The sequence below is a fragment of the Heptranchias perlo genome, chromosome 23 (assembly GCF_035084215.1).
Source record: "Heptranchias perlo isolate sHepPer1 chromosome 23, sHepPer1.hap1, whole genome shotgun sequence".
Classification (NCBI taxonomy): domain Eukaryota; kingdom Metazoa; phylum Chordata; class Chondrichthyes; order Hexanchiformes; family Hexanchidae; genus Heptranchias; species Heptranchias perlo.
Genome location: NC_090347.1, coordinates 8,089,705 through 8,112,362, shown reverse-complemented (window position 1 = coordinate 8,112,362; position 22,658 = coordinate 8,089,705).

Here is a 22,658-nt window from a genome sequence, read left to right as displayed (position 1 = left end):
ATTAGATGAAATTATAATTAGATTCATAACTCAGCCATCATATTTGGACGGCAGCTTTTCCGTTCCGTGTGGTTCATAAGGGGAGCTAATAAAGAAAAGATTTAACATGGAATCTCGGCGTTATTTTCTTGGCTTAGCGATAAAGATGGGTCCCTAAAGACTGAAGGGAGACACGAAACAGGCATTTAGAACAGTGAAAGGTATAGATAAGGCTGAAGCAAGCCAGCGACTTAAGTTGGACAGTGGCCATAGCACTGGAGGACGCAAGTACAGAATTCACAGGTCTCCAGCAAGATTAGATACCAGAAAAAAAATGTATTTTCCCACAGGATAGTGGACATGGAACAGACTCCCCGAGAAAGGAACTGATTTGGGGCCAATTGATGGCTATAAAAAGGGCTAGATCAATTTCCAGGACTGGAGAATTTTAGCTATGAGGAGAGATTGGATAGGCTGGGGTTGTTCTCTTTGGAACAGAGGAGGCTGAGGGGTGATTTGATTGAGGTGTACAAAATTATGAGGGGCCTAGATAGAGTGGATAGGAAGGACCTATTTCCCTTAGCAGAGAGGTCAATAACCAGGGAGCATTGGTTTAAAGTGATTGGTGGAAGGATTAGAGGGGAGCTGAGGAGAAATTCTTTCACCCAGAGGGTGGTGGGGGTCTGGAACTCACTGCCTGAAAAGGTGGTAGAGGCAGAAACCCTCAACTCATTTAAAAAGTACCTGGATGAGCACCTGAAATGCCGTGACCTACAGGGCTACGGACTAAGCGCTGGAAAGTGGGATCAGGCTGGGTGGCTCATTTTCAGCCAGCGCGGACACGATGGGCTGAATGGCCTCCTTCTGTGCCGTAAATTTTCTATGATTCTATGGTCTGTCGAGTAGGAGGATTGAGGGTTAGATAGAGATTAACAGCATTGTCTGAATGTTTCAACCCTGGGGAATCTCTGAATCTAACCTGAATCAGAGAGGGATTTACTGCCCGATTCCAAGTTGGATTTGAATCAGGACTCAACGATTCACCTGACGGTGGTCATCCCTTTGAATCGTATTTGAATCCCAATTGTTTTAATCCAAGGCAATCCTTGTGTGAGCGCCAACAAAACAAGGTAAGGCTTCCCCTCAAAGATGGACATTGTGTGTGTGTTGGATTGTAATCAAATGAAAGAGTGAAGGCAAAATATTCTTATCTCAGGACCAAGTCGAGGGACATAAAGCAGCAGGTGCACCTTGGGAACTCTGTCGGAATGCCAATGAGGAGCCCAGACAATGCCTTAAACTAATAATTAATAATTGTCAGTGATCCAACCAAAATATATGGGGCCTCCTTAAAAAATGCATTAGCCGCTCAGCCATGTCAGCCAAAGAACATTTATTACTGTTAACGGTTAAATAGTGGCAATTTGGTCTGACAAGGAAGGGATCCTAATTACTTGTTTTTCACCCACAGGTTGATGTCCCTCCATCTGTTACTGCTCTTTCCTTGAGAGGAACAGCTGTGGCATTTTGTTAATTGTCCTTCAATTCTTCAGGGTGTCAAGGGAAAGGGGGGGTGAGAAATAGCAGTTAACTGTTAGCCTTATTTTTGTTATAGAGCTGCGTTCAGCAAGTGATTCGACTGATCTGAATCCAGCCGAGCCGGCCTCTTTACTTATCGATTCGGTCTCAGAATAATGACACTCAAATGCTGATCCCCACATTCCGTGCCCTCTCCAACTACCAGGAGTGACACTGAGGGGCGGGGCCAGGAGCGACAGAGGGGCGGAGCCAGGAGTGACACTGAGGGGCGGGGCCAGGAGCGACACTGAGGGGCGGGGCCAGGAGCGACAGAGGGGCGGAGCCAGGAGTGACACTGAGGGGCAGGGCCAGGAGCGACACTGAGGGGCGGGGCCAGGAGTGCCACGGAGGGGCGGGGCCAGGAGTGCCACGGAGGGGCGGGGCCAGGAGCGACACTGAGGGACGGGGCCAGGAGCGACACTGAGGGGCAGGGCCAGGAGCGACACTGAGGGGCGGGGCCAGGAGTGACACTGAGGGACGGGGCCAGGAGTGCCACGGAGGGGCGGGGCCAGGAGCGACACTGAGGGGCGGGGCCAGGAGCGACACTGAGGGGCGGGGCCAGGAGCGCCACTGAGGGGCGGGGCCAGGAGCGCCACTGAGGGGCGGGGCACAGGCAACCCAAAGACTAATTGGTAAACACACCAAAAATGATTTACAAATCATTCTTTGAGGAAGTCTACAATCCTTAAATGGAGATTCTGAGCATCAGATCGAAGAGCTCAGTATGTTAGTGGATCAACACAATAGATCTGGAGCTCAATGATTAGTGGATCAACACAATAGATCTGGAGCTCAATGATTAGTGGATCAATACAATGGATCTGGAGCTCAATGATTAGTGGATCAATACAATGGATCTGGAGCTCAATGACAAGTGGATCAATACACTGGATCTGGAGCCCAATGATTAGTGGATCAATACACTGGATCTGGAGCTCAATGATTAGTGGATCAATACAATGGATCTGGAGCTCAATGACAAGTGGATCAATACACTGGATCTGGAGCCCAATGATTAGTGGATCAATACAATGGATCTGGAGCTCAATGACAAGTGGATCAATACACTGGATCTGGAGCCCAATGATTAGTGGATCAATACACTGGATCTGGAGCTCAATGATTAGTGGATCAATACAATGGATCTGGAGCTCAATGACAAGTGGATCAATACACTGGATCTGGAGCCCAATGATTAGTGGATCAATACAATGGATCTGGAGCTCAATGATTAGTGGATCAATACAATAGATCTGGAGCTCAATGATTAGTGGATCAATACAATAGATCTGGAACTCAATGAGTAGTGGATCAATACAATGGATCTGGAGTTCAATGATTAGTGGATGAATACAATGGATCTGGAGCTCAATGATTAGTGGATCAATACAATGGATCTGGAGCTCAATGATTAGTGGATCAATACAATGGATCTGGAGCTCAATGATTAGTGGATCAATACAATAGATCTGGAGCTCAATGATTAGTGGATCAATACAATGGATCTGGAGCTCAATGACTGGAGATAACATCTGTGCTCTGATGGCTGAATGAGAACAGAGAGGAAAGGTCTCTATAAGACTAAAAGCAGCTGGTACGAGGAGGCACAGCAGTGGGAGGATTAGCAGCAACAATAACACAAGTCAAAGGTCAATTTGAAACAGAACGAGCCCCTCATACTAACAAATTAAAGTCATTGTTTACTGACAATATCATAAATAACAATTTAAACAGTGATAGTTGATTGGAAATGCTTTGCGCATGATTTGCAAATCATTAATGCCTTCGATGTACTGTCTGTGTAACCTATAAAAAAAAGGGTCAGGTTACATTTGGCACAAATTAAATACCATCTGGACAGTCAGTGATGTCACTGATGGTTCTAAACCCTGGAGCACAGTGAGTGGGAGCAAAAGAGCCAATCGTCTGCAAACGACTGTTGGCGATATCAGCCAATGAACAATTAACGCCTTTGATTCTCTGCTGTTTTAATCCGAATGTTTTAAATAGGATAAGGCGACCAAAGTGTCTATTGACACCACTGTGTCAATGAGTCGCACTGTGTCATTCCTGTAAGTGATGATATGCGTGACTGTGTCCAATCTTTGGCTGCCAGGGGGCCAGATATTCATCTCAAAACCAGAGTGGGCCACATGATTATATAGAAATGTGAGCCCAGTTACACTGGGAATTCAAACAGCCCCAGTCACTAAAACGTAAACCCCCCCTCGCCCCCACCGCCCCCACAGACTCAAGTGGGGGTAAGTTTGACTTTGGACCATAGTGTGAAATGGGTGACTTCAAGGGAAATGAAAATCGGAAGAGATGTAAAACGGGCAACCCATTGGTAATCACCCTCAAAAAGTACTTCATTGGTTGTAAAGCCTTTTGGGATGTCCTGGGGTCATGAAAGGAACAAAGGAAGATAAGAACAGGAGCAGGCCATTCAGCCCCTCGAGCCTGTTCCGCCATTTAATGAGATCATGGCTGATCTGTATCCTAACTCCATTTACCCGTCTTGGCTCCATATCCATTAACACCCTTGGCTAGCAAAAATAGATCAATCTCAGGTTTAACATTATTAATTGAGCTAGCATCTACTGCTTTCTGTGGGAGAGTTTGCCACACTTCTACCACCCTTTGTGTGAAGAAATGTTTCCTAACTTTTCTCCTGAATGGCCTGGCTCTGATTTTAAGGTTTATGACTCCTTGTCCCAGACTCCCCCACCAGTGGAAATAGTTTCTCTATCTACCCTATCAATTCCTTTCAAAATCTTAAAAACCTCAATCAAATCACCCCTTAACCTTCTATATTCCAGGGAATACAAGCCCAGTTTATGTAATCTCTCCTCATAATCCAATCCTTGAAGCCCTGGTAACATTCTGGGGAATCTGCGCTCCACTCTTTATAAATGTAAAGTTCTTTTCACTCTGTAAATTTTTATTTTTTTTTACTTCCCATTTGGAAACTTTTACCAGAAACTTTTAATGGGGAACAAAGTCACCAAAAGAAAAAATTCAAGAGTGCTTTTTGTTCAATCTGAAACAAAACAGGAAGGAAAGAAAAAAAACACTCCTCTAATGTGAGGGATAAAAGTGTAACGGAACCCGAGACGTTGGACTCGGACCTTTGAAATGTCATCCTCGCACCTGGTTAAACCGATAGAGAGGTGTGTTTCTCAGGGAATGAATTAAAGTGGCGTCACTGCAATGTTAGATGGATCATCGAGTGTTCACTCGGAGCCACATTAAGGGGATCTCTAAAGACTGCCCTGTGACTCCAATGTGTGACGGTGCTGATTACAGGCAGTTAGTGTTAAAAATAAACCTGACATTAAGATGTTTACTCAGTAAGAGAGCAACAGCGAGACGGTCATTGTTGAGTGTAATAAAGTGGTTATTATCCAGCATTCAAGGAAATGTTTCTTTATAAAAGTGATTTATTTTTTTATCCAGACATTTCTCACTGAAACTGCTTTAACACCTTGCTGCGTTATGGGCGAGAAATTGGCACGTGCTGCACCGGTTTTTGCGCGTAAAACGGGCGCAACACTGACAAATTTAGCAGTGGGACGGCCCGTCTAGGTTTGACACTCCAGTGCCAGTACTGAGGGAGTGCTGCTCTGTCGAAGGTGCCATCTTTCGGATGAGACGTTAAACCAAGGCTCCGTCTGCCCTCTCAGGTGGGTGTAAAAGATCCCATGGCATTATTTCGAGGAAGAACAGGGAGAGTTCTTCCCGGTGCCCTGGCCAATATTTATCCCTTAACCAACCATAACTAAAACAGATTATCTGGTCATTTAACTCATTGCTGTTTGTGGGACCTAGCTGTGCACAAAATGGACGTTGCGTGTCCCACACTAAGTCTCAATTGCCTATCAACTCTGATCTACACTGGCTCCCTGCCCCACCCAGCATATTAAATTTAAACACAACCTTATTTTCCAATCCCTCCACAGCCTTGCTCACACCCTACTTTTGCAACCTCCTCCAGCTTTGCCTCTCCCACATTAACGAGGACACGGACTTAAGCTTTATATGCGGCGAGACCTCTCCCACACCATTCAGTCCTCCTGAGTTTCGCCCTCCCTTGTCCTACCACACATACAGACAAACAGCCATACACATAAACACATGCACACAGACGTACACACGCGTGTACATACATAGAATCATAGAAAGGTTGCAGCATGGAAGGAGGCCATTCGGCCCATCGAGTCCGCGCCGGCTCTATGCAAGAGCAATCCAGCTAGTCCCACTCTCCTGCCCTATCCCCGTAGCCCTGCAAATTTTTTCCTTTCAAGTACTTATCCAGTTCCCTTTCGAAGGCCACGATTGAATCTGCCTCCACCACCCCCTCGGGCAGTGCATTCCAGATCCTAACCACTCGCTGTGTAAAAAAGTTTTTCCTCATGTCACCTTTGGTTCTTTTGTCAATCACCTTAAATCTGTGTCTTCTGCTTCCTGACCCTTCCACCAATGGGAACAGTTTCTCTCTATCTACTCTGTCTAGACCCTCCATGATTTTGAATACCTCTATCAAATCTCCTCGCAACCGTCTCTGTTCCAAGGAGAACAACCCCAGCTTCTCCAGTGTATCCATGTAACTAAAGTCCCTCATCCCTGGAATCATTCTAGTAAATCTCTTCTGCACCCTCTCTAAGGCCTTCACATCTTTCCTAAAATGCGGTGCCCAGAACTGGACACAATACTCCAGTTGTGGCTGAACCAGTGTTTTATAAAAGTTCATCATTACTTCCATACTTTTGTACTCTGCCTCTATTTATAAAGCCAGGATCCCAAATGCTTTTTTAACCGCTTTCTCAACCTGCCCTGCCACCTTCAATGATTTGTATACATATACCCTCAGATCTCTCTGTTCCTGTACCCCTTTTAGAGTTGTGCCCTCTAGTTTATATTGCCTCTCCTTGTTCTTCCGATCGAAATGTATCACTTCACATTTTTCTGTGTTAAATTTCATCTGCCACATGTCTGTCCATGCCACCAGCCTGTCTATATCCTCTTGAAGTCTATCACTATCCTCCTCACTGTTTACTACCCTTCCAAGTTTTGTGTCATCTGCAAATTTTGAAGTTGTGCCCTGTACACCTAAGTCCAAATCATTAATATATCAAGAAAAGCAGTGGTCCCAGCACTGACCCCTGGGGAACACCACTGTACACCTCCCTCCAGTCCGAAAAACAATCGTTCACCACTACTCTCTGTTTCCTGTTACTTAGCCAATTCTGTATCCACGTTGCTACTGCCCCCTTTATTCCATGGGCCACAATCCTGATGATAAGCCTACCATGTGGCACTTTATCAAACGCCTTTTGAAAGTCTATTTACACCGCATCAACTGCATTGCCCTCATCTACCCTCACTGTTACCTCATCAAAAAACTCTATCGGGTTAGTTAAATACGATTTGCCTTTAACAAATCCATGCTGGCTTTCCACTAATCAATCCACCCTTGTCCAAGTGACTGTTAACTCTGTCCCGGATTATCGTTTCTAAAAGTTTCCCCACCATTGAGGTTAAACTGACTGGCCTATAGTTGCTGGGTTTATCCTTACACTTTTTTTTGAACAAGTGTGTGACATTTGCAATTCTCCAGTCCTCTGGCACCATCCCCGTATCTACGGATGTTTGGAAGATTATGGCCAGTACCTCCGCAATTTCCACCCTTACTTCCCTCAGCAACCTCGGATGCATCCCATCCGGACCGGGTGACTCACCTACTTTAAGTACAGCTAGCCTTTCAAGTACCTCCTCTTTATCAATTTTTAGCCCATCCAGTATCTCAACTATATCTTCCTTTACTGAGACTCTGGCAGTATCTTCTTCCTTGGTAAAGACAGATGCAAAGTACTAATATAGTATCTCGGCCATCCCCCCTGCCTCGATGAGTAGATCTCCTTTATGGTCCCTAATCAGCCCCACCCCTCCTCTTACTACCCGTTTACATGTCTGTAGAAAACTTTTGGATTCTCTTTTATGTTTGCCACCAGTCTATTCTCATACTCTCTCTTTGCCCCTCTTGTTTCCTTTCTCACTTCCCCTCTGAACTTTCTATATTCTGCCTGGTTCTCACTTGTGTTATCAACCTGACATCTGTCATACGCCCCTTTTTTCCATTTCATCTTACTCACGATCTCTATTGTCATCCAGGGAGCTCTGGCTTTAGTTGCCCTACCTTTCAGCCTCGTGGGAATGTGCCCAGACTGTACCCGAACCATCACCTCTTTAAAGGCCGCCCACTGTTCAATTATAGTTTTGCCTGACAATCTTTGATTCCAATTTTCCGGGCCAGATCTGTTCTCATCCCATTGAAATTGGACCTCCTCCAATTGAGTATTTTTACTTTTGAGTGGTCCGAGTCCTTTTCCATTTAAAATTCTTGCCATTCTAAACCTCATGATACTATGATCATACAAACATACACACAACCAGACACACAATTATCCACATACACATGCACTTACAGAACACACACAACATACAAACACACACACACACACACACTACAGCCGTATTGATTTATATTCATTCTCGGGATGTGGGTGTCGTTACAAGGCCGGCATTTATTGCCCGTCCCGAGTTGTCCTGAGAAGATGGTGAGGAGCTGCCTTCTTGAATTTGATGTGGAGATGCCGGTGATGGACTGGGCTGGACAAATGTAAGGAATCTTACAACACCAGGTTATAGTCCAACAGTTTTATTTGAAAATCACAAGCTTTCGGAGATTATCTCCTTCGCCAGGTGAGTGAGTGAATGGGAGGTTCTCAAATCGCATATCTTATATTAGGCTGGGACACCATCACACCAATCAAAGGTGTCGTTGGTGTTCAGACAGGTTAGCCACGGAAAACAGTAGGTCCCAGTATACTGAATACACAATGGGTCAAATTACACAGACAAAGAGAGAAAGAGACCTGAAAGGCAGAGAGAGAGAGAATGTCCAGTTGTATTAAAAACAGATAACTTTTTTTTCCTGCTGGTGGGGTTACGTGTAGCGTGACATGAACCCAAGATCCCGGTTGAGGCCGTCCTCATGGGTGCGGAACTTGGCTATCAATTTCTGCTCGACGATTTTGCGTTGTCATGTGTCTCGAAGGCCGCCTTGGAGAACACTTACCCGAAGTTCGGTGGCTGAATGTCCTCGACTGCTAAAGTGTTCCCCGACTGGGAGGGAACCCTCCTGTCTGGCGATTGTTGCGCGGTGTCCGTTCATCCGTTGTCGCAGTGTCTACATGGTCTCGCCAATGTACCATGCTCCGGGGCATCCTTTCCTGCAACGTATGAGGTAGACAACGTTGGCCGAGTCACAGGAGTATGAACCATGTACCTGGTGGGTGGTGTCCTCTCGTGTGATGGTGGTATCTGTGTCGATGATCTGGCATGTCTTGCAGAGGTTGCCGTGACAGGGTTGTGTGGTGTCGTGGACTCTGTTCTCCTAAAAGCTGGGTAATTTGCTGCGAACAATGGTCTGTTTGAGGTTGGGTGGCTGTTTGAAGGCGAGTAGTGGAGGCATGGGGATGGCCTTAGCGAGGTGCTCATTGTCATCGATGACATGTTGAACGCTGCGGAGAACATGGCGTAGTTTCTCCGCTCCGGGGAAGTACTGGACGACGAAGGGTACTCTGTTGGTTGCGTCCCGTGTTTGTCTTCTGAGGAGGTCTATGCAATTCTTCGCTGTGGCCCGTCGGAACTGCCGATCGACAAGTCGAGGGTCATATCCCGTTCTTACGAGGGCGTCTTTCAGCGTCTGTAGGTGTCCATCGCGTTCCTCCTCGTCTGAGCAGATCCTGTGTATTCGCAGGGCCTGTCCATAAGGAATGGCCTCTTTGACGTGGTTAGGGTGGAAGCTGGAAAAGTGGAGCATCGTGTGGTTGTCCGTGGGCTTGCGGTAGAGTGAGGTGCTGAGGTGCCTGTCTTTGATGGAGATTTGTGTGTCCAAGAAAGAAACCGATTCTGAGGCGTGGTCCATGGTGAGTTTGATGGTGGGATGGAACTTGTTGATGTTATCGTGTAGTCTCTTCAGTGATTCTTCGCCGTGGGTCCACAGGAAGAAAATGTCGTCGATGTATCTGGTGTATAGCGTTGGTTGGAGGTCCTGTGCAGTGAAGAAGTCGTGCTCGAACTTGTGCATGAAAATGTTGGCGTATTGGGGTGCGAATTTGGTCCCCATGGCTGTTCCGTGTGTTTGGGTAAAGAACTGTTTGTCGAAGGTGAAGACATTGTGATCCAGGATGAAGCGGATGAGTTGTAGGATGGCGTCTGGAGATTGGCTGTTGGTGTTGAGTACTGAGGCTGTTGCAGCGATGCTGTCATCGTGGGGGATACTGGTGTAGAGTACCGAGACGTCCATCGTGGTGAGAACTGTTCCTGGTTCAACTGGTCCGTGGGTGCTGAGTTTTTGTAGGAAGTCTGTAGTGTCGCGACAGAAGCTGGGGGTTCCCTGTACGATGGGTTTCAGGATGCCCTCGACGTATCCAGAGAGGTTCTCACACAGGGTTCCGTTGCCTGATACGATAGGACGTCCGGGTGTGTTGGCTTTGTGTATCTTTGGGAGGCAGTAGAAGTCTCCCACGCGGGGAGTACGTGGGATGAGAGCACGTAGGATGCTTTGAAGGTCTGGATCGAAGGTCTTGATCAGTTTGTTGAGCTGGTGGGTGTGTTCTTTGGTCGGATCTGCGGATCACACGAGAGGACACCACCCACCAGGTACGTGGTTCATACTCCTGTGACTCGGCCAACGTTGTCTACCTCATACGTTGCAGGAAAGGATGCCCCGGAGCATGGTACATTGGCGAGACCATGCAGACACTGCGACAACGGATGAACAGACACCGCGCAACAATCGCCAGACAGGAGGGTTCCCTCCCAGTCGGGGAACACTTTAGCAGTCGAGGACATTCAGCCACCGATCTTCATGTAAGCATTCTCCAAGGCGGCCTTTGAGACACACAACAACGCAAAATCGTCGAGCAGAAATTGATAGCCAAGTTCCGCACCCATGAGGACGGCCTCAACCGGGATCTTGGGTTCATGTCACGCTCCACGTAACCCCACCAGCAGGAAAAAAAAGTTATCTGTTTTTAATACAACTGGACATTCTCTCTCTCTCTCTTTGTCAGCCTTTCGGGTCTCTTTCTCTCCGTCTGTGTAATTTGACCCATTGTGTATTCAGTATACTGGGACCTACTGTTTTCCGTGGCTAACCTGTCTGAACACCAACGACACCTTTGATTGGTGTGATGGTGTCCCAGCCTAATATAAGATATGCGATTTGAGAACCTCCCATTCACTCACTCACCTGACGAAGGAGATAATCTCCGAAAGCTTGTGATTTTCAAATAAAACTTGGACTATAACCTGGTGTTGTAAGATTCATTACATTTCTTGAATTTGAATACAACATACAAACACCTACACTGGTTGTCCCACACATGTTACTCAGAGCTGGCTGATTTTTGATAGTTCTGTAAAACTAAAATTAAATTATAAATGTAAAATTGAGCAGATGGGAGAAAACAATAATTTATATTAAAAAACAAAAATCTCGTCAACAAAACAGAGGCTCTGATTAGAATGAAGTGGAGAATCTTGGCCCTGAGAATGTGCTGATCCAGACTGCACTGGTTGGGTAATGTTGATCAGAACAGATGCCTGAGCATTTGTCCTAATGCGTTTGTAATGTTGGTGTGGAACTACTGACTGCATTCAGCTGCTTTCCTTCTGTTTAACTGACACACTTTGCCTCTAGTCAACGCTGTTCTTACAGAAAACTGTTGCTTTATGTTTCTCAAAGTCCTGATATTGCTGCGGGGATTCATTTATCTCAGGAACCTCTGCTGGAAACATTCAACTTGAATCACCAAATGGATGAACTCACCCCTGGTCCTCTCGATCCACCCTGGCACATCTGGGCAGACTGTCCTGTGATGGATCGAGCGAGTGTCAGTGAATGTGGGTCGTACCCCCATAAAACCATTGACTCATTAACCTCAACCGTCAGAAAGTTCAGAACTAATTAAATTCATTCTCCTTTATCGTCTTTAAGAGGGGGGAGCGAGGACATCGGGGCTGCGATCGGAGGGGGAGGAGTGAGAATGGGGCTGCCATAGCTCTAAATCTAACTCTAACTCCCCTCCCACCCCCTAGGGCAGACGGGGACCTTGGTCTAATGTCTCAACCGAAAGACGGCACCTCCGACAGTGCAGCACGCCCTCAGTACTACACTGGGAGCATCAGCCTGGGCTGTGAGCTCAAATCTCTGGACCCAGAGGCGAACGTGCTAACACTGAGCCACGGCTGACACCTAATCCACAACAATCAACGTGTAGCATGAGTTTTATGACATTTCCCATTGTTTTGAATGCAGTTCACTGGTGCGTTGTGTGATATTCGAAAGTTCGCTAATGACACAGGCTGGCTGTGTGAATTCAGATCGGCCATGTTGGACCTAACATGCATCCAGTGCTATTAATGGTTAAATCCCTTCACCAGATGGCAGGAGCAGAGGTTACCCAATTAAATGTTTGTTTTTTGAGGCCGGGTGTGGAGTGACAGAATTCTCTACACGCGCATCGCTTGCATGGTATGGAGCAGCTATTGTACACAGCACTCAAAAACCCCACTGACAACAAGCAGATAAGCTGCACAGGACAAGATTGTGAGACCCCGGACAAGGCAAACTGCACGATTACAGGCTCCTCATTTTGTACACCATCTTCAAAGCAGGCTTCAGTCCGATAAGCAGTGCAGATGTCGGGTTGGCTCTTGTCAAGTCATGGGGTCGGTCATCTTATAAGAGGCCACTTAGGTGGGACTAGAATTATCACGGCTTCTGTTATGTCAGACCGAGTGCTTAGGTTGCACTGGTGAGGATAGCAGTTGCCAACCCTCCAGGATTGTCCTGGAGTCTCCAGGAATTAAAAGATTAATCCCCTGGGACACTGCTACCAGAAAACACCGGGAGCAAAATCATAGGGACCGGTTTTTAAAAATTGTTTTTTTTTTCATTGAACACGTTCATTTATTAGTTATCAAAATATTGGAGATGGGGAAAAAAGAGGCTGTTTTTGACCGGGTGGGGTGGTTGGAGGTGGGAGGTCATATGATGCAACCTCCAGGAATAGACCCAACCAGAGTTGGCAACTTTAAGGGGGGGGGGGAGGAGTCAAGCCTAATGGAAGGGACTGGTTTAAGGAGGCACTGCCTTCGTGAGAAAGTGTTTGTCAAACTACATTTTGATTTGGTTTGTTTCTTTGAGACATAAGTCGTACATCAACAGCAAACGCTGGAACTATACAGTGAGCCAATCAGCGTCTGAAAGCGGGATCTGTTACCGGGACGCAGGGGCGTAGGTTTTCCGATTGGCATTATTTTTAACACTGGCGTTGACCCATTAACTTTGACCGTGTTACCGCGGGTATTCAAAATAATACTGATCGGAAAATCAAGGCTAGACTTCTGTGGACAGCTCGTAGACAACACATTAATTCTTCCAACCGAGGTCAGGGAAAATTCTTCACACAAAGAATGTCACACCCATCCTCTCCGTCCCTCAATGCCTCAAATTTAAAGTTCTAATCCTTGTTTTTACATTGCTCCATGATCTTGCCTCTCCCTATCTCTGTAACCTCCTCCAACACTACTAACCACCTCCCATACTTCCCATTCCTCTGACTCAGGTCTCTTGTGCGTTCCCCTTCATTTCATCCCATCATTGCCCAGCCTTGCCTTCAATCACCTAAGCCTCACAGTCTGGAATTCCCTCCCTAAGACTCTCCTTAAAACCCACCCCTTTGACCCCTCCTAAGATCTCCTTCTTTGGCTCAGTGTCCATTTTCCATTTCCTTATGGCGCTATGAAGCACCTTGGGACGTTCTTGTACATTAAAGGTGTCACGTAAAACGCAAACACTCAGTTTGGGGTGGTCAAGGCTTTGGGCCCACACGCACCAGTAACTGGGTCAGGATTTATCCAAAGGAGCCTTTCATCTCTTCAGTCAGAGCTGAGTTTATATCCACGTTCCGAAGCGAAGGGATAATATTCCACTCAGTCCTTTTCTTTTAATAGTACGGCTGTAGGAGGTGACCTTATACTTTAATACAATCTGAAAATGGACGGTTGAATGGACTTCCCATCGACCTGCAATGGGAATCATCCCACCGTGATAAAGATGTTAATTACAGATAACTGATCCAGGTCTATTACAGCCAATGTCACACTGGTGTGACAATCAGTATATAAGTCCCGTCACCACTATCTCATGTGTCATCAGAGCAGCTCAAACCTTATCCTGGATTCTTTATACAAGGTCTCTTCAGAAGAACAGAACAGCATCTAATGTTTTGTGATGTGTAGATTGGAGCAAGAGGGACTAGCTGCCAGCACACGGTGATGCATTCTGTAGCACTTGATAGATTACAGGCCATTACAGTGCATTATGCAGAACAAAGAATGAATTAATAAATATGTCTTGCTGCAAAAAAAAGATGGCCTTCATTCTCAAAGAAGGATAATCTAACAGTGAAGCAATAAATTGAAAGACTAAGAGATATGTCTTAGTTTCAAGAGCCGTGGCATTTCACATTGTGAAACCACCCTTGAAGTAATATTGAAGTTTATTTAATTGTCTAATGCACTGACAACAACAACTTGCATTTATATAGCACCTCTAACGCAGTAAAACATCCCAAGGCGCTTCACAGCAGCATAATCGCACTAAAATTGACACCGAGCCAAAGAAGGAGGTGTTAGGTCAGGTGACCAAATGCTTGGTCAAAGAGGTAGGTTTTAAGTAGCGTCTTAAAGGAGCAGAAAGAGGTGGAGAGGTGCAGAGGTTTGGGGAGGGAGCTGAAGGCACGGCCGTCAATGGTGGAGCGATTAAATTCGGGGATTCACAAGAGGCCAGAATTGGAGGAGCGCAGAGATCTCGGAGGGTTGTAGGGCTGGAGGAGGTTACAGAGATGGCAGGGGGCGAGGCCATGGAGGCATTTGAAAACAAAGATAGGAATTTTAAAATGATAAAGCTTTCACTTTCAAATCTGGGAAACCAGACAAAGTCATGAAGGTGTTTGAAAATGCATTTTTTCTTAGCTTTTAATGGTCAGAGGACTGGATGGCTTCGAATGGCTTCACCATAGATATCTGAGTTTGAATCCAGCCTAGAGTAGCTCACTGGAACGTATTCTCTCCATTGGTTGTAATAGTCCCACTGAATTTGAAGGGAATTTGGACCTTCTCTGTGCAGTTCTGGCTGAGGTGATGCTCACATGGCAGCCCAGTTGGCACTAAATTGGGAATCTTGGAGCTATAACTATCCTCGACATCCCTGGGCTACAGAGGAGAAAAATTGGTCACAGTTCCCACTACTGATCACCCTCCAGTGACCCTTCCTACAGAATCTAAATCTGTGTCAACAGGATGAGGCTCGGCTGTAATGCTCCCATGGCCAAAATGCAATGTCCAGCTTCGTACGTGGACCATTTGGATGAGGTACGGGAGGCCCCTGAGGAGCCGTACTGTACCCCAGCAATGGTCAGTGGCCGTGGGAGGGGGGGGGGAGAAACAATGGTCAGTGCGCAGGGTGAGGAGGAGACAAACAATGGTCAGTGCCCATGAGAGAGGAGGGGGCGAACAATGGTTTGTGCCCATTGGAGAGGGGGCGAACAATGGTTAGCGTCCACTGGAGAGATGGGGACAAACAATGGTCAGTGTCCACTGGACAGGAGGGGGGTCAAACAATGGTCAGTGCCTATGGGAGAGGAGGGGACAAACAATGGGGGGGGGTAAAAAGAGAATGAACTTGGGACAAAAACCAGGAAATATCAACCACTATCTGAACCTTATTGTTTGACCCACCCCAGCTGACACGGAGCCTTGGCGCACACCCCACAGTGCCTGCTGAGTTTGATGGTTGCATCACTCCCCCTATTCCCAGCCCTCCCTCTTTAATCTCTCGGGTACCATGGATGCTGAGTCCTTGGTCAGTGTCCCACACCCAACGGGAATGGGAGAAAAATCGGCAGAAGAAGAATAAGAACGACCCCATCGATGTACTACTAGGTGACCCGAGATATCGAACATGTGATGGGCTCAGGAAGAATATATTGGCCTTGGGGGGGGATGGGGGGGGGGTACAGCACAGATTGACCAGAATGATACCCGGGGCTAAAAGGGTTAAATTATGAGAATAAGTTGCATAGACTAGGCTTGTAACTCCTTTGAGTATAGAAGATTAAGGGTGATCTAATTGAGGTGTTTAAGGTGACTAAAAGATTTGATAGGGTGGATAGAGAGAAACTATTTCCTCTGCTGAGGGAGTCCGGAACCAGGGGGCATAATCTTAAAATTCGAGCTAGTCCATTCAGGGGTGATGTCAGGAAGCACTTCTTCACACAAAGGGTAGTGGAAATCTGGAACTCTCTTCCCCCAAAAAGTATAATGGGTAAATCAGCTGCTCTCTCTGGTAACCTTCTCATCTTGTAGATAACTGAATGGTACACGGTGCAAACAGTAAATATTCACAATCTCCTCAAAATGTCCAAAACAGCAAAGATCTTTCTCCTGCACCAATTCTTCAATATTAAAGTGACCCTTGAAACACGGCTCCTTTACTTCTTACACGGCAGGCCTGCCCCTTATCTCTAATGGCTCCAATCTGACTGCTGTCTTCCTAAAAATACTCTCCAGAACAAAGGGACATTATCCGTACTTTTCTTAACTGTGTCAGATGGTCAGTCATTCACAAGATTCGACATGGAGTTTGCCCACACAAATACAGCTGCCATGTCCTATAAACAGCCCCGCAGGATGCTGGTAATTGAAAGGAATGGCTTGACTCCTTCTTGGGAAACCCACTGATCTGTTCCACCCACTCTAGAAGGTGCAAATCAGGAGCACTGGAGAAGGTGCAAAGAAGATATACTAGGACGATACCAGAACTGAGAGGCTATACCTATCAGGAAAGATTAAACAGGCTGGGGCTCTTCTCTCTAGAAAAGAGGTGACTGAGGGGTGACCTGATAGAGGTCTTTAAGATTATGAAAGGGTTCGATAGGGTAGACATAGAGAAGATGTTTCCACCTGTGGGGGAGACCAGAACTAGGGGTCATCAATATAAGATAGTCACTAATAAATCCAATAGGGAATTCGGGAGAAACTTCTTTACCCAGAGAGTGGTGAGAATGTGGAACTCGCTACAACAAGGAGTAGTGAGGCGACTAGCATAGATGCATTTAAGGGGAAGCTAGATAAACACGAGGGAGAAAGAATAGAAGGATATGTTGACGGGGTTAAATAAAGAAGGGTGGAAGGAGGCACGTGTGGAGCATAAACACCAGCATGGACCTTTTGGGCCAAATGGCCTGTTTATGTGCTGTACATTCTATGTAATTCTACGTAACTCTGCACAATGCTAATCCAGGCAGCTATCAGGAACACTGCTGGATAGAATAGTGCTGAGGCTCTGCACTTAACATACATTAGCATATTAAACCACCTTTTGTTTCACAGGAACAATCTATGGGTGTACATTCATGTCTATGAAACAGCCTGCACACTATCAGGCCGTTACATGTATTCTCTGCAACTTGCAGGAATAGCCAGCAGTGAACAGTTTTAACCCTGTGGGTGCTGTGACCAGCAAACAGGAATCCAATAAATAATATATCAGAGTCAAGGTTCCCATTCCTGATCACTATCCAGTGACACTTGCTGGACAGGGGCTTCACAGGGAATAAAGATAAAATGATCTTGTACAAGAGATGGAGGTTAGCTTTCCAACTTGCGGATCGGCCGTCCCGTTATAGAAACCGCCCGATTTTCATCCCCACTGATTTCAATATAAATTAAAATCGGACCGTTTCTATAATGGGGCGGCCACATGGAAAGTGATTTTTTTTTTAACCTTAAACGGCCTCTTCCAGTTCCCAGATTCTCTTCTCAGTGCCCTTCACCTGGAGGGAAAGCGGCTTCCCCGCGGCAACCGGAGTTAAAATTGCAGTCGGGGCCTGATGACATCATTAAACCCTGCTCTACCTATTTAAAAGAGGATCCCGCTGGGCGCCTTTGGCCGCCGCCTGCTCAGAACAGGAGCTAAAAATCAGGCTCGGTGCAAAAACGGGCGGGAGATCAGAGGGTAAGTCACCCGGAGCATCTTTTAACTGCCCGCCTGTTTGGTTTCCACCGGGCAGGCCGGGTTAAAATCACGCCTTGGTCCGAACTTTCACTTTCACACGCTGACTGGCTAGATGGTCGTTTTCAACAATTTCTTTTTTTTTAAAATATACTTTCACAATGAATTTGAGGAAATATCCATCGCCTCACATACTGCGGGTCGCTTTGCCAGGTTCCAGTGCCAGACTGGTAGCAAGCGTGGTATGGGGGGGATAGAGCTATGACATTGCAGCACCCCTCTGATCTACCAGCAAAAACTCTGCGAGTAGGAGTAGAGACTTGTACTAAGACCCTGACTGTCTTTAATTGCACTTTCAAACTTCCACTACTTGAGATTTATTTTTACAGCTTGATGGGGGATAAAATGGATGATTTATGAAAACTGAAAAATAATGTCCAAAGCCGTCTTGCAAATCAGCCAACTTCCGCACAAAGTCTGAGAGAAGCCTGGAATAAGCAGCAAACTTGGCAGTGATGGATGGCAAGGAGCAGATGACGTAATGGCTTGATCGGTCCTGTAAACATACACACACATAGAGGAAGCACACCAGGGTTCTGTGGCACTGTGATAGCCAGTGTTGACATTATTTTAATCGTGTTTACCCAGTACAGTCTGGGAAGCGTGTCATTTTGCACAGAAAAGCTTAAAGCAACACAACACAAAAGAATTGCGCATTCCTGGTTATCCCACTGCTCAGAAACTAATTTGCCTCCCAGCAAACGAATGAACATTCCCATTATCCCAGCGTACCAGCCAATGGGGAACGGGGACAAAGGAGGGAAACATACACAATGAAAACCAGACTCCTTGATCTCCAAAATAATTCCTTTGTTGTGAGTCTCATTGCCACTTCCCTGAATATTCAGGCAATATTTAAGGAAATATTTGCAGGGCTATGGGGAAAGAGCAGGGGAGTGGGACTAGTTGGATAACTCTTTCAACGAACCAGCACAGACACGATGGGCCTCCTTCTGTGCTGTATGATTCTATGGCTTTATGACTTCAACATCTGTAGGACTGCTTCAAATATTTTCTTTCCCAACAATATTATGCATTAAGATTTTATCCATTGAATTATTTTGTCACCCTTGTCCGATTTAAGTACCAGTGCCCCTTCTAACATACTGACATCTAGTACCTCGAACGTTTTTACACACTTGTGATTTCAGAGTCCCAAAGCAGCAGCGCCAACTTGCATTTATTTCAGTAAAACTTTTAAAAAAGGACAAATCTGAAATAATAGCAGAAGATGCTGGAAATACACAGCAACTGTGAAGAGGAGGGACAGGTTATGACATTTGTGTTCTGAAGAAGGGTACACACCAAAATCGTCCCACAAACTGTTACTGGACTAGCAATCCAAAGGCCTGGACTAATAATCCAGAGAACGTGAGTTCAAATCCCACCACGGCAGTTTGACAATTTGAATTCAGTTTTAAAAATCTGGGAATAAAAAGCTGGTTATCAGTAAAAGTGACCATGAAGCTGTTGGATTGTGGTAAAACCCCCAACTGGTTCACGAGTGTCCTTTAGGGAAGGAAATCTGCCGTCCTTACCCAGTCTGGGCCTACTTGTGACTCCAGTCCCACAGCAATGTGGTTGACTCTTAACTGCCCGCTGAAGAGGCCTAGCAAACCACTCAGATGTATCAAAACTGCTACCAGCGGTTCAAGAAAAGTCCCACCACCAGCGCAACTAGGGATGGGCAAAAAATGCCAGCCTTGCCAGCAACACCCACTTCCCCAGAATGAATTTTTAAAAAAACCTGTCTTTCACCTTTACAGATGCTGACTGACGTATTTCCAGCATTTTCCGGTTTTAGTTTTTGCAATAATAACACTGTGCTGTGCACCTGACCAGATGTGCTCTGTTTATCTGCCTGTATCTTCACCCACTCCTCGGTTACAAGCCGACACAATGAGAGTCATGAATCTACGAGGCCCCGGTGGATTGAATCAGGCTCTGTTATACATTGATGCCAATGACATTTATAAGGAGATTGTGTTGGTCACACATGAAGCTTCCTCTGCATTAAGCAGATCGCAGAGCTTCAATATATACAACCACTGTCACATACAGACTACATACCTCACGAAACAGCAACAGCTGCATATTGCTGGTGTGTCACATTGTTAAATTGTTAATTCACTAAACGTATGGTTACTAGCAAAGGAAAAGATGTTGCAGAATCTACTTTTCCCTCCTAGGGCTCGTTAAAGGAACCAAGGGCGTTTATTAATGTAAAGTTAATGTAGTTTCGTTATGCATAAGGTTAGTTCTTTTCTTTAAAAACATTTTTGTCGATTCTTTGTGCTTAGACTGACTCCCTGAACCCAGACGGTTGAACCCCCACCTCTAGTGAGTCTGGGTAAGCTGACCTGTGTGATGGGACCGGGCAAATGGGATCAAGGGTTCAGGGCGGCACAGTTCACCCTGCCTGCCAACATACAAAATGGCACCTCGCAGAATTGCTAAGGTATCCTGCTTTATTATTGTGCTGGAGAAGGTGCAAAAAAGTTTTACTAGGATGATACCAGAACTGAAAGGTTACACCCATCAGGAAAAATTGAACAGGCTGGGGCTCTTTTCTCTAGTAAAATGAAGACTGAGGGGTGACCTGATAGAGGTCTTTAAGATTATGAAAGGGTTTGATAGGGTAGACGTGGAGAAGATGTTTCCACTTGCGGGGGAGACCAAAACTAGGGGCCATAAATATACAATAGTCGTTAATAAATCCAATAGGGAATTCAGGAGAAACTTCTTTACCCAGAAAGTGGTTAGAATGTGGAACTCGCTGCCACAAGGAGTAGTTGAGGCGACTAGCGTAGATGCATTTAAGGGGAAGCTAGATAAACACATGAGGGAGAAAGGAATAGAAGGATATGCTGATAGGGTTAGATTAGGAGAGATGGGAGGAGGCTCGCGTGGAGCATAAACACCAGCACAGACGAGATGGGCCGAATGGCCTGTTTCTGTGCTGTAAATTCTATGTAATTCTATGCAATTAGCCAATCGACTGGAATTCAATCTTTCCCAGGAACTCCAAGCCTCCTTCGATCTCTTCTCCTGACAATCTCCAGGCTTCTAAAACCCATGCCTGGTGTCACAAAACCAACATTTTTTTGATTTGCTTCATTTCCCCCCCCCCACCTCCCACTGTCTTTTCATCATGCACTATGACCCTCGACTCCATCTAGGGTTCCAATAAAAAAAATGATAGTTTTTTTTTGTCAGATTCCGACCTTGAGCCGTCAGTGGTAATTATTTTACAGCAGGGTGGTTATTTTGATAAGGGACAAGAAACTACAAATGCTGGAAATTTCAAAAGAAAACAGGAAATGCGGGGAATACTCAGCAGGCCAGTCAGCACCTGCAGAGAGAAAAGACGGGTTATGGTGTTTCCAGTGTAAGGATGTTACAATTGACCTCAGCACCCCAGTGTTAGGAGGGGAAAGAATGGGCCTGGGTTCCCCCACTCTGGATCGCTATCTAGTGTCCTCGGCTGACAAGCTTGCACTAGTGGACCTCAGGTCAATGGCCAAATAGCCCAGTGACACTCATATCCTAGGGTTGCCAACCCTTCCAGGATTTGTCCCAGAGTCTCAAGGAATTGAAAATTAATCTCCAGGACACGACTGCGAGCAAAAACTGGGAGGAAAATCATCGGGACGTTAAACAAATGGTTCGTTTTTTAAAAAATTTTCTTTGAACACTTTTGCGCATTAGTTATAAAAAGAACATCGGAGATGGGAGAAAAAGGGGCTGTTTGACTGAAGTTGAGAATCATACAATCAGGTGATGGCGAGCTTGCTCGCTTCTCAATTGGCTTGGGAAAGCGGGGCGCCGCGAGGATGGACGCGATGGGTGACCAATGGTGGAGGCGGGGCAGTGGGAGAAAGAAGGTCATGTGATGAAACCTCCAGGAATACGTCCAACCAGAGTTGGCAACCCCTACCATATCCAGGCGCACCCATGAACAGCTACCACGTGGATGAGGCACCAAAAGAGTGGCCTGAGCCACTCTGGGAACTGTACCCCAGCACAAGCCTGTTTGCAGTAGTGTAGCAGTTATGTTACCGGACTAGTAATCCAAAGAGTGTGAGTTCAAATCCCACCATTCATGCCATTTTGAGAATTTGAATTCAGTCAAATAAACTTGGAAATAAAAAGCTGGTATCAGTGAAAGTGACCATGAAGCTGTTGGATTGTTGGGAAAAATCCATCTTGTTCACTAATGTCCTTTAGGGAAGGAAACCTACCGTCCTTACCCGGTCTGGGCCTATATGTGACTCCAGTCCCACACCGATGTGGTTGACTCTGAAGTGGCCTAGCAAGCCACACAGTTGTATCACAACTATTACCAGCGGTTCAAGAAGGCGGCCCACCACCACCTTTTTAGGGCAATGAATGCCGGCCTTGCCACCGTCGCCCACATCCCGAAAATTAATTTTGAAAACTTGCGGGAGAGGAGCGGAGAAAATTTTGGGAAAAAATAAGAACAGTTCTGCTATTCAATATTCAGTGGAGAATGACCTTGGAATAAACTGACGTGATGTTTCTCATGTGATCTACATACAAGTGAGGCTGGCATGTATTCACTTGTGTTGATATAAAATATATCCTGTACAAATTGTATCAAATACATACAGTATAACAAAAACAGCACATCTATATTAAGCACCATTGTGTTTACCCACAAATATTATTGGATGTTAATGTGTCTCGGTTTGTCGTTTTAGTGTTTCTATAATGTCGTTGGTCCAGTTGGTTATGTTTCAAGCCCTTTGGTGACACAGCTATTGAAAGGAGGAATTGGGGATGGGGGGGGTAACACATGTTAGTCATTCTGAATTGGGGCAGCTGGATGACATGGTAGCATTGACTGATGGCTCGGCCTCCAGGATACTGA